General features: G+C 35.0%; 1 protein-coding gene and 1 pseudogene across 1 annotated transcript in view; both read left to right on the plus strand.

The window, feature by feature from the left end:
* LOC136977999 (potassium voltage-gated channel protein Shaker-like) overlaps positions 1–14,326 on the plus strand; it is a 145,253-nt pseudogene that overhangs the window by 40,014 nt on the left and 90,913 nt on the right.
* LOC136978000 (potassium voltage-gated channel protein Shaker-like) overlaps positions 1–14,326 on the plus strand; it is a 113,057-nt gene that overhangs the window by 33,893 nt on the left and 64,838 nt on the right. The window lies entirely within an intron of this gene.

Raw genomic sequence — 14,326 nt, forward strand, 5'->3', positions numbered from 1 at the left:
GGAATCAGAAAATAAAATTAATGCCTCTTCATTAAATGTGTAATTTTATAAAATATGTTGCCAGAATATGTGAAGAAATATAAATATATTTAAAGAAATCAATTATTTTCTTATGGAAACAGCAGCATTTATTTACTGCAAGTAATCTGAATTATTTCCATATGAAATTTGAGTTAAATGAAATTAAATAGCTTATAAATAACATATTTCTTTAATTTTGTATTATTCATCAAAGAAGCAAAGGTAACAATTAAAATTTAATATATGAGACAGAACAAAAATTAAACAAACAGTTATGGATAGTTGGCGATAGTCGAAAGGATTCGTTTATTATATATTTTTAAATGATAATATTATATATATATATATAATTTGCATTATCATCTTACCAAATACTCTATTTATAACTGTGTTAGAAATTACAATTGCTTAAATCCTATTAATTACTAAATATTTGATTATTCTAAAAAATGAAAGTAAGAGCTGAAATCATCAGCTAAATTAACTCACTAATTCTTAATGTTAATATTTCTTAATTGGAGCAATAAAAATTTTATTTCAAATTATGCAAAACACATTATTAAACCCAACAACAATAAAAATAGTTATCTCCGCTGGGATATTAATGTTATCGTGACAGAAGTTTATTTTTTCAATTTTTAGTATTTGTCTTATCCTTTTATTCTTTCGATTTTGCCAATAAATATAATTAATAAAATATAATAAAATCATTACATCAGAAATAATTTTTATCATCCTTTGTCTCGATATAAGTAGATATAATTCAAACGATAATTGTATTATCATTGATGGATAGTTTGATTTATTTCGTGTTGAAAAATAAACTGAATTAAATGTATTTAATCAATATTTAAACTATATTTTACGTAATGAATAATGTTATATCTGATGATAACTTTGTTTGCAGTAACACATGTATAATATGAATCATGAAAATGTTAAGTTTAATATCATTCACAAAAATCTTAAAATAGTAAGAAATAATTTTATTATTAACAAAGCTATGCAAATTATTTACTTATTTTTCTTTTAATTATTAAACAAGTAAAAATTAATCTGAAAATATAAAATGTTTGATCAATCACAATTTTAAAACACCATTAGAAACTAACAATAATATTTAAATTCATTCGTCCAAAATCACGGTACATTTAATATTGATTTTATTAAATATAATTTAAAAAAATTTTTTAAATAAATGTGCAAAATGTGTTTTTATTTCTTCCTTCGTTTATCTGCTCTTCATCAAAAGTAAAAGATACATCTAGAAAAATCTGATTGTATTTATTATTGATAAATAATAAGAACATGAGCAGCTATTATATAATTAAAAGTTTATATAAATAAATAGATCCGGTATTTAAGTAAATTGAAAACTGTGCTGTTTCAAGTGAAATAAATATCAAGATAAAACAGAATTAGAAATTTTGTACATAAAAGTAGAGCTGCGAGTCTTCAATGAAATGGCTTCGTAATAAGAGATAGTGTTGCCAGGATTGATTAATTATGATTAGAACATTAACGACATTGATTGATTTATGATTTGAACATTGATTAGGAAAAAGTAAAAATCCCCAAATTTGTTTCAAATCTCAGGATAATAGTTAAAAGAAATATTTAATTCATTACTAGAAATCATCATAGAATGTCTGCTATTACTCGAATTAGAAATACCAAACAACGAGCCATTATTTAATAAGACATCGTCACAATGCCGGGCTGCAATTTTTAATCATATTTATATAATTATAAAATTATAATTGTAGTTAATTTAAAATATATGCTAGCCACCTCAAATTAGTAGTGTCTTGCCCGTGCATCATATTTTTCCTGCTAGCAACAGAGTCATGCCGGTCATCTATCTAACACCTTTTAAGAGAAAATATTTGAGTTTAAATAACGGACTTTAGATTTCCATTAGAAGTTTGTATACAGTTAATCGGGGTCTACTCCATCTGATCCTTCCATATCTGGTCCCAAATTTTATCTGTCTAACTGCGTTCTCGAGATTAAGGAAGGACAGACAGTGACAGCGGGAATTTACAGTATAGGTCTACATTTTTTTTTTCAAATTGCAGTCCAATTAATGATTGGGTATTGCAAAGAAACAAATAACAACCACCATTCAATATGTGAATATGGAGAAAACGTCATTCCTCATAGACCATTTCACAATTAGCATGATCTCGAAAGTATTACAATGATGTATAAGTAAACAAGATTTGCAGAATAAATGATTTTCATAGAATTCAGTAATAAATAATGAATTTTCAGAATGTATTAGAGAAATTTGTAGTAGTGACAATGTCATATCAGCCCAAACTCTTCAAATTAATGGAATGATATTGCTCGTTTCGATATGGAAACTACTAATAATACCGTTTTTATGATTCATGAGAACATTGATGATACTCAGATGCATTATTATTCCGTATCTATAAATAATATCAAACATCGAATAGAATAATACTTGTTCTGTAGTTACTAAAATAACTAGAAGAGTTACTTTAGAGAGTTTTGAATAAAAGGGAATTAGAAAGAAATATTTCAATATTTTTTTCCAATTCCCATTTATTGAAGACATTTTGCTAAATTAGAATGCTTAGGAATACTTGGACGTTGTATTAGGAAATCATTAAGTTTGGTTGATGGTAGGATGTAAAGATACATAAAACAAAATATCTTTGAATGATTGAAAACATGAATTATAGCAAAAAATTATATTCGATCTAAAGTCGATAATCATACAATTATTAACTAAATTATGCAAAACTTGCTTAATTGTTTTGAAGAATTAAACACTTAGTTATTTAACTATGATAAAAGTATACACATTATTAAAAAAAATTGTTCAAAATTTTTGTGTGATATATTTTAATGAACAGTAAATGAAACATTTTATGATTGTAAACGACGAAAAAAATATTCATTCTCAACTATATCTGATAAAAAAAAAACTAAAAAATTTTATTTCTTTCTTTCAAAGTTCATGTTTACGATTAAAAATATCAGAATTAATTTATATCAAGAAAATAAGAGAACACTGACTAAACATTTGATTAGATTCAAATATACAGTAAGCGTGAAAATCCTCATAAAGAACGCAGAAAACTATTTTAAAGAACTGAAAAATGTTGTAAAGCATATTTAGTGCGAAAAACTTTATATTTATTTGCATACTTATGTTTACATATATAATTATAAGTATCTGAACAACGTAATTATTTTATTAATTAATAATAGTAACAAACAAAGAACATTGCATCAAATTCCTTCCAATGCATGACAAAAATCTATCATATTTTTGGAAAAAGTACACTTCAATAATCAGTATATCCTTTGGCCTTTAAAAGCTTCTTAATGGGATCAAGCATAGAATTAATAATAGCGAGGTTGAGGCCGAAGTTTTAAACGCGAAAACGGCGCTAAACGTCCGACGTACACGTTTTCGCGTTTAAAACTTCGGCCTCAACCTCGCTAATAATCCTGCAATCGTGCAATGTTATTTTGTTCCATTCATCCTGTACACGTTCCCATAATTGGTAGATGCTTTCAGGCGGAGCTGCATAGTCAGACAAGCGACGTTTAAGAAGGGACCAGGTGTGTTCAATTGGGTTGAGATCAGGCGATTGAGGTGGCCACCTAAGCAGGCTAATATTTTGATCCTGAAGCCCTCTTGGATTTATGTTTTGGATCATTATCTTTCTGATAAATGAAAGAGCTCCTATCAATATGGCAATAATGAACAGATTGTAACAAATAGTTGTCATGTATCTCAGAGTAAATAACACTATCCATTCTATTAGGTAAAGAACATAGCATTTCAAGCCCAAAATATGTAATACAGCCACCACCATAAGACTACCACCACCAAATTTCATTGTTGTTTGTACTTTTCGCTCAATTATAGACTTTATCGATGTAGTTCGTACCCGAACCAACTATTAATTTTGGATTCATCTGATCATAAATCCTCTTCCAATTTTCTAAAGGCCCAGTGTTTATAGCATTTGATAAAATTAAGACGTTTCTGTTTATGTAATTTGCTAAATTTAGGCTTCTTGGGCTCAAACTGTTACGTTTTAGGCATCTGAGGATAGTTGACGTACTCACTTTTATTCCTAAGCAACGTTTCAATTTCCTCTTTAATTGTGATGATGTATCGCCACGTCCACTCTATCAAACGCACGCAGTGCCTTTCTGTTTAGGCGCTCAACATTTTCGTTCTGCCAGCTCTTAAATTTTCGAGATATGGTAGCTCACTATATTTTATTCTGGATACACTCCAATGTTCAACACCAACTTCTAATGGTTTTTTCAACAAAAACACTTTTCTTCAGCAGGACCACAACACGCAGTTTCTTTCTTCTGACTGGAAAACTTTATAATGACGCATATCAAGCAACAGCTCATTTGCGTATTTATACGCTAATATATTGTTAATATGCACAAAATTACATTGTTTAACGTTGATGTTGTAACAAATTAATTTATGCTTCAAAATCCTCCCAATGCAACAAGCAGAATTTATACGCCATATAATTTAAAAAATATGAAAATTATTTTAATTATGTGAATATTGTAATAATCTTACAGCTGATTTATTTCCTTTTCCTTTTGCATATCGAATAACTTTTGCTATTTTTCTATAGTATGAACGAACTTTGAGAGGATTTTGGCGCTTACAGTCAATTGAATGTATTTAAAACAAATTTAGTTCGCTTTATAGTATGAAGTAATAAATCCAGTTAATTATTAAATTTTATTAAATTGCAATTCAGTGTTTTTATTACAACTATCATATCATAGATGCTATAATATGTATTTTCTCATCTGCATTTCCAAACACTATGCTCGCAATGAGTCTTGCCGACTTTCTCGATACTTGAACTGGAGATTATGAAAGGGACTAGAAAGTCCGATAATTTTCAATTATACTACGATATAAAACTTAAACAATAATAAAGGCTTAAAAAGAGTAATTTTAATGAATTGTGATCGATTTCGCTATTTAAAAAAGTATTTAAGTTTTGAAAACATTAAGATACCAGCTCAAGTTAAAATTATGGATAATTTATGAGATTTTATTTAAAAATAATTTCTAGATTATTAATTGTTGTAAAAATACTTATTTTGGGGTAGAGGTAAGTTTTTTAAAAAATTGTAAATGCCATTAACGAGTAAAATTTTCATTAACGCCGACGATAACTAAAGTTAACCATTTATATGAAAGTAACCGTTTATTAATACTGTTTGCTTATATATACAGTCATTGACAAATGAATGGTACGCACCAAGGACAATTTGAATCGAATGAATTTGTGTTAGGGTTAATCATATTCGTCATTGTAAACTGCGCTTTAGTTAGGCGCTATCTGTCCATTTGTTTTGCACGCCCGACCATCGAAAGACAGTCTGTTTATAACTTGAAACATAACCTTGTCGGTCGTTTATACATGTATTTACAAAAGGTAAATTGTTTACAAACTAAGTCTTTGTTCATTGTCTAATAAATGTACACTTTTCTTGTCGATTGTTCACGTTGGGTAGATGCTTTTTGTGTAAGATTCAAGTCGGATATACGTAAGATAATAAACGTTCTCGTTAATTTTATTCCTCCTTTTGATTCGTTCACGGTCAAAGAAATCACCGCAATTTGCCCATGTGTTGCGACACATGGGCAATTTGCCCATGTGTTGCGAAACATGGGCAATTTGCCTAGTGGGGATACCTCCCAGAAAAACTCTGAATGAGAAAGTGAGCTCTATTTAGATGTTAGAAACGTAAAGAAAAGTCGGAGAATTCCAGCGACCAGCTCCATTGTTGAGACGAAAACTACCAATATTCAGTGATTTTATCCACTGGTGGGTACAATGGTAAGTGATTAGAATATCACAACAAAGGGACAATTTCCTGTGGAACAGCGGTTGAATTTAAAACAATTTAAAGCAACGTTTAGTAACTTGCAGAACTTCCTTTTGCTAGGATACATACGGCAATAAGATTGGTCATGGAGGCATAGAGGCACCGTTTTCTATCCTGTAACAGATTTGCGTACATATGTTGAAACTGTCGCTCCAGATCTCACATCCGTACAACGTCAAAGCTAGCATCCCCTTTAGTTCCATAAATGCACGATGGGCGACAAATCTGGTAGGCCAAGGATGCATAGCAACATGATGAACACATTCCTGAGACACCCGTGTAGGGCTGAGCATTTTCATTGCAAAATCATGCTGCAAAATGGCTGCAGACAGTATAGCTTCATTGCAAGATTTTGCAATGAAGCGATGCTGTTTGCAGCCATTTTCAGAATAATTTTGCAATGAAAGACAACACTAGAACTTAAATTTTCCGAACGAACTGCTGTGTCATCGATGTTCATCACACCATTACTAGAAGTAACTGGCAATATACGAAATGATTCTTTAGACCAGCGCAACAACAGCAAAGACGGGATTAAAGTGATCATCAGTGGTCTTCCACACTCTCAACATCGTGGTTGGGTCAATTCCAAAATAGTTCCAAAATAGAACCGAAATTCGTCGCTAAAGACGATATGCTGTCAATCTGTAGTAATCTATGTTTCTCTGTCACAGTACCACTGCAAATGAAGTCGATAATGTGACCCTAATGGCAGGACGTGTAGCGTTTGCCGTTATGCACATTTGTTTCTGCTTGTCGCTTAACGAAGATACAATAGGAAATAGAGTTCTGTAACGAGGCTTCCATCTGTCTCTGAATGGTGGATAAAGACGCCGTTATAGCTATCCATGCTTGTCTCACAATCAGACGGGCATCTATCTCCCGATAGTCTGTTTGGAGTGTCCAGAGTTTGCTCGCAGTGTAAATGTGCCTTCACGTATCCGGTGCCCCAACATATCCTCAGACTTAGGTCAGAATGGCCCAGTTGGCATAAAATTCGGTAAAACTCCACTCGGCTTCCCTCAGCCCGATGATGAGGCCTTTCTCAAATTTTATCAGCTGTGCGTAATGTTTTTTACTTGTTATAGACATGCCTGGAGTTCAAAGACCCCAAAACAACAAATACAGCTGAAAACTGTAAACAAAGTGAGCCTCTGAGAGCCATTTTATAGGATAGTATGGTAGCAATTTTAAGGCACTCTAGTGGCATTAACTGTCGTACAGTCAGACTACAACCACAACTGTAATCATTTGCAAACCTAATACATCGCAGTGTTTTACAGTAATCGGACAATTTGTGTGCGTAACTTTTTTGTCAATGTGTGTGCATGCAAGATAACGCAACAATATTTTAATTCATTTGCAATTCTTTTATTTTCAAAATATGAAAACGTATTTCCTAACACTATTACACTGTATATAACAAAGAATATTGTAATTTTATTTTATTACGTTTCAAATTCGTTTACCTGTTTTATTGTAAAAATTCACTCGTATCTTTACATCTATTAAAGTTTTCAAAATAAATTGAGAGGAAAATGTACAGATAATTTTAGAGTATTACAATTCTTGTTAACAAATTCTCCAGTTAAATATTTACATTGATAGGAAATACTGAGTTTCGAGAGATAATCAATTTACATTTGAAATTTCGGAGTGCATTTTAATTTAAATAAATATTTTAAATTAAAATATATATCATAATATTCTAAGATTATTTTAAATGTTTATCAAGTGAATTTATATTTCGTTGATTGAAAATATCTTGTTTCAGGATTCCATAATTTCTTGAGATATTTTCTGCTATGACTCAGAACGTAAATTATTTTTAAACTAAAAAATTATTTAGATGACACTCCATTAAAGATAGATTGATTGAATACAGAAGATGCAGCAATATTTCATAATTCAATACATATATAACCTAAATAATTATTTTGGCTATAAATTGTATGTGAAATATGTAGGCTAATATTAGCAAGAAGAAAAATCGATTCTTTTCGGTTAACTAAAATATATTGTTGTTTTCCTCGATAATGTTAAATTTACGAAAATATTTTTCTGTCTACTTTAATCCTATCTTTTAGGAAGTAATAATGAATATCGTCTGCTTTTGTCATTACTATACAGGATGTTTCAGAAATGTGTGTAAAAAAGGAGACATTGTAGAGGGGTTAAATTTGAGTCGAAAATTCTAGTGTCATTTTTGATTTAAAGCGTTCTTTTTGGATTATAAGCGATTAAAAGTCGTAACGTTATTTATTGTTTAGCTAAAACGACGTCGGACGTATTAGAATATCTGCATGTTAGTTTGATACCCTTCATTTATTATTTCCAATTTTGATTTATTACTTCAATTTTGATCCATTCCTTTTGTAACAATACGGGCTATAATGAGTGTAAGGTGAAAATAAAGGATGTATTATTCGTTAGTATTTAGTATCAATGCTTTTATATAAATTACCGAACAGAATCAAAGGGTCTAAAAAATCAAAATAATAAGGTCTAAAAAATGTCAAAATGCAAGTAACAAATAAATATTGCAATTAATAAATGAAGGGTATCAAACTAACATGCAATTATCAACAGATATTTTCATACGTCAGACGTCGTTTTCGCTGTACAGAAAATGACATAACAATTTTTAAGCGCTTATAACTCAAAAAGAACGCTTTAAGTCTAAAAATGGCACTAGAATTTTCGACTCAAAATTAACCTCTGTATAACTCTTCAGTTTTTACATACATTTCTGAAACACTGTTTAGATTAATAAGATAAAGATTTGGTTTTCTTTTTTCTCTCTCTCTCTCTCTATGTTTCGGGCTTAATCGCAATCCAATCATTGCGTAAAACATTAATAATTACCATAAATTATCCATCTTTCATCCCATATTATAATGTTAACCAAGAAGTTTTAGTATATACATTTATAAAGAATTGGCGAAGAAATCGATGGTGTCAGTCAATCCAATAGTTATCCAAACATTACGCTTCTTTATTTTTTCTTTGTTTCTTTTAATTTTAAATGAGTAATGGATCAAGATAAGAGTTCTATTACTATTTTACGTAAATTTTCTACACGTTTCAAGCTATCGTTGTGCATTTATTTTGTATCTTTATTCTATTTGGTCCCAAAGGATATTGTTTACACAACAAAATTTTTAAAATCATCAACAATTACTTGCATATTTTATTGTTATAGCCTTTGGCTTTACAGTTTTTGAATAATAAGAGAGAGCAGGGTAAAGTTTCCATCAGCTGTTATACTCCGGGATAATGCTGCAGTCCCGTAACAAGCATTTCTACTCATTTAGCGGGAAGCCAGTAGTATTGTAAAAGCGTTTGAGCCGGTTGTCGTACGTGTTCAGTGTATTAGTAGTTTTTCTGGTTTTCTACATTTTACAGTAATTTAAAATATAATAAAATTTAAATATAGGACTAAATATTACCTATAGAAAACCACATTTTAGAGGTAGATATTGCAATGCTACCCAACTACAAACGAAAAACAAACTAGCAGGAGTGGAGTCCTGGTGCCATGCAGCAGGCCATTAACGCTGTACGATTTGGTTTATTTGTTTACAACAATACGACACGCGGACGATACGCCGAGAGGAAACGCTTCCCGGGAGGACTTTCCAAGGAAATCTGGCTTCTATTTAGGTGTCACAAACGTAAAGAAAACCCGGAAAACTCCACGTGGCTAGTCCAATGCGAGAGGCCAACCCACGACTAGACGACTTTTTCTGTGAAAACTGCAAGTAAACACTTATCTTTTGCGACATCAAACGTCAACATTTTGTATTTTGTTTTCATTTTCTGAGACAAGCTGAAGGTATGTGTTAAACTTTTGTATTTTGCTGTAACAAATTTTCGGCCGACCAGTGGCCAAGCGGTTCCGTTCCCTGAACACTGGGAAGTCGGTCGTGGGTTCTCGCCTTGCCAGGACGGCTGGCAACGTGGAGTTTTTCAGCCTTAGGCAAATCGCCCAAGTTTGCGTTGCCGTAACTTGACAAACAAGCTGTAACAAATTTACGAAAAGTATCAACATTCTCTTTTGTTTGTAATTGTATGTTTTTACCACTTTACCACTGTGCTCGGTAAAGTGGCTAGTTTTGTAAGAAAATTTGTAGATACAAAGGAGTACCATGTTGTACTAATACAGAAATATTTTTTTTCATTGTTTTTACATCAAATGTACTTTATACAGGGCTATTTTAATGGCATTTCCAGTTAGAAAATATAAGTAAAAAGTCATTTTAGCTTAAGGTGGAAACTTTGCTCTCCCCTATACCTTGTATTAATATGAAAATAAGAACTTCATTCAATAGGAAACAAATTCTAACAGAAATATCAATAGCACTTTTCCGAAGCTTGTTTAATTAAGTAAATTACTTTTGTAACGTTGAGTTTTTCTGTATTCAGACGTTCCATTCTGTGACTGTTATCTTTAAAAAATTTTGAAAAAATACACAGAATTCCTAACTATTTTGCAATTTAGAAGACGTGCTTTCAGTTATATAAAAAATAGCATAGGCCTATGCACTTTAAAAATAGATTATCATAGGTCATCTCATTTTACATAATTTTAAAGTTTAGTGCAGTAGTTATTGCACTAGATGAGTATAATGAGAAATGAGATAAATAAACCGCAACGAAACTTTAGGGGTGCCGCAAAATGTAAATGATGAGCAGGGCTATAACTCAAGTATATTAAAAGTACGAAAAGTTTAATAACTCTGACAAAGAAGTGAGGATGCCACAAAAAATTACGAAATAGAGGTGTTATTTTTTAGAAGAAATTAAAATATTGTAGTCATTTTACCAAACTTGTTGTGAGTGTAATTATTCTATCAAAATCATCTACAGGCCTATATTTTAAACTATCATTCAAAAAAAGGCATGATACATGCCTGTTATTTAAAATGCACATTATTTATGGAGCTATGAAATATGAATGTAGATATAATAATTAGTCATAAATAAATTTTCTTAAAGTTCTAAATTGCTTATATAATATATGAAATTATTTTTTTAATCTACAGCTGCCTCTCGAATCATTTTTTTATTGTAAAACAATGGGCTACATGACCGAATAAAATACTAAAATACTACTGAAAACTTTAAAGCGCTAATAGATATACAGTACTTCTACAGTTAAATGTAAAATTAACAGATCTAATTAAAATGAAAATAGTAATTTGAGAATCAAAACATACTAATAGAGTAAATCTTATGTTTTTTAACAGAATGATAACAAAGCTAGAAACATTTTTCTTGTGTAAGCATTTGGATTTTATAAAGTCTGCGATTAATTTAATCTTCGTTAAGAAAGTGTTTCAGTTACAAATACTCCTGTGGATGTTTTGCAAAATAAAGAAGAAAACCCTCAAAAATCAATGTGCTGAATCTTAAATTTTTAACTAAAATATGTTGAATATACAGTATTTTTATAGTTTTTGATCATAAATTCTCTACTAAAAGAAAATCTGAATATGTTGCAATCACATTTTTCGTATAAAACGATGTTTTACAGCGTAAAGAATGTTTGACCTAATTACGAGAAATTTTTCTTTATGTTTTAGAAACTTTTAAAATGCATATTCTGTACTAGTTTGACTGGTACAGAACTGTTGACATGCAATTAATGACTGTTATATTAATAAGATCTTAACAGAAAGGAATTATAATACAAATTCAAACATTTGAAATTTGTTTTAGATAATTTCAATGCGTTTAATCACTTTAGAGTTACAATTAAATATGCACAACACTAATTCCAACAACAACCGACTATTCCCGTACAAATTCGTCGAAAGAACTCCTTACGAACAAACAGACTTGTAATTAACAAAACCTCCGAGTCAGGAACAAGTTCATACACAAACACGTAACTTCCCACGAGAGAGTTAGTTAGCACCTCGATAACGACGATCTCCCTTGATCCGATCCGATCCGATCACCTCCGATACGATCACACCATCCGATCCGAACTCCCGATACGAGCTCGATCCGAGCTTAAATAGTCGACGGCGTTCGAACCCTGCTCCAATCAAATTTGAATGTTCCCGCAACGGCCGCCAACGGTCACTTCCCGCCGGCCAATCGTCCGATGGTTGACGATTCGAAACTTAACGGTTCTTCCCACGGAAGTTCCTAACGGTCGTTTCCAACGGCCGATCCTAACGACTTTTCCGTTATGACAGTTCGTTATAACAAACAGGTGGGAATCGCGCGTCTTGGCGATTCCATACCTTACACCTCCGCGGCCAAGGATCAAACTGAGCTTAGCCCAAGCCTGTTTGATCCAACAACACTCAGCAATTTTACAAATGTCCGTTGGTGCGGACTGACCCTTACCTCCGGTACAACCGGGCAAACTCGCTATAACCCGCGCACAGAGATGCCTCGCGATAGTGTAGGACCCCTTGGATCCCCGAGACCTATCCGCGCGGGTCCCCCTACGAGGAGGTCGTCCCCGTCGCCTTCGGCGCGTCATCCGGTTTTGTTGGTCACCAGATGTCGCTCGGCCCTTCTCACGGAATTTGGGTTTCTTACCGCGAGCTCGGTTGTGACCGTTGTCCGTCGTTTTCCGGACCGGCGATATGCCTCCCTCCGGACTTAGCACGTGTGTGGGTGGTTCCGATTGGCCACTGGCCGCGCCCGCCGTGGCCCGAGACCTCCGGGTCTCTTTACCGCTGTGTTTTCTTTGAACCCGGTTGACGGTCGCCAAGATCAGGTTCGCCTGTTGCCCAATCAATTCGGCCAAGTCGTCCACGGAATGACACTCCTTCGTAGCATCCAGGGGCTTATCCCGTGTCGCATTCGGTAACCCTAGCAGCGGTTCGCTAGTTTCCCCGATCGCTCGTCTTTGGTCATCGGCGTGTTGCGCCAACTGCGTCGCGGGTTCCCGGCCGATATCTCCCAAGTCGATTATTTCCCCGACGCCACAATTTTGACCCTGAGGCGTCCCAGCTACCCCATTCTTTACTGCTCTGACTCCCGGCCTCCCTTCATCAGCGTCCTCGCCCTCCAGTTTCCTGTTCGCGGCGGGTCGTTCGCTTCGGCTATCCGATTCGCTACCGGAATATCTCCTCGCAATAGGAATCGCGTCCCCTGCTTTATTTTGCTCAGACTGCGCCCTCCGCTCACACTGGGCCGTGCGCTGCCGCTCTTGTGTCTGGTCAAGCGGTCCTATGACCATCCCCCGGTTTTTGTCGTCGGGCGGCTCTCGTTTAACCGCCTCGCTCGCTTCCACGAACATCCCCGCTACCGCACTTAATATACTCTGCTCCTCAGCTAATTCCCTTTTTCTTGCCTCGGAATCCGCTTTCTCTCTCGCTTCTACCAGCGCTCGGAAGTCCCTTTCCGTTAAGAGAGCGTCTGTCGCTTTCCCTAACCTATTGGTGATCGCACACGTCACCCGTGCCGATCCTGGCGTTTCTTCGCGTCCTTCCTCCCACAATCCAAGCGGTACTGACGCTAAACCTGCCTCTACCTGGTGACCGAAGGCTCCCACTAACCGTGTCTTCCCCCTCGTTTCTGTCACCGCTGGTACCCTTGACTTCCTCAAAACTGAAATTTCGGCTCCCGAGTCGACTATAGCTGACAAACAACTTCCGCCACAGGCCAACTTAACTCTGCGTAGCGAATCGTCGGCTTCCGGTTGGTCGTACGTTGTCACTCTTGCCACTAAACGTTCGTTCGGTCGGGATGGCTCGTTTGCAGGTGCTAACCTCGCCCGGTCCGGCTCGCTGGACCGCTTCCGCTTGGGGCAGTCCCTCCTCCAGTGCCCCATTTTACCGCAAACGTGACAACTATTCCTCGTGTGTTGCTCGGGCGCGCCCCGTGTCACGGGCTTCGATTCCCTTGACGGTTTCCCCTGTTGTTCCCGCTGCCGTCCAGATTCCCTGTCTAACGTTAGTTCGCCGCCCGTCGCTTCTGCAAATTTCTCTATATGCTTAGCTAGAACCGCGGGTTTGCTCCACCCGTTCCCTTCTTGCAGTATGACGTATTTCCTCGCCTCGGGGGGCAATAGCGTCTTTAGGTGGTCCGCCACAGTCAATTCTACCAGGTCCTCTACCGTCCGCACCTCCCTACTGTCTACGTAGTAACCGTATAAATCCTTCAGGCGCGACGCAAACTGCGGCCACGTTTCTTCTGGGAAGCGCGCTGCCCGCCTAAACCCCTTTAAGTATTCCGCGGGGGAGAGCCTCAGCTCCTCAAGGACGAACTCCTTCAGGGAAGGGTAATGTTTAATTTTCTCCGCTGCTAATCTAGCCAGCGACGCTCTACATTTCTCAGACAATGCGCCCAACACTATCTGACCCTGTACTTCTGCCGGAACCTCGTAGGTCTCTAAGATTACCTCTACCAAGCG

Source organism: Centruroides vittatus, unplaced genomic scaffold (genome assembly GCF_030686945.1).
Source record: "Centruroides vittatus isolate TY-2023 unplaced genomic scaffold, ASM3068694v2 contig_484, whole genome shotgun sequence".
Taxonomy (NCBI): Eukaryota; Metazoa; Arthropoda; class Arachnida; order Scorpiones; family Buthidae; genus Centruroides; species Centruroides vittatus.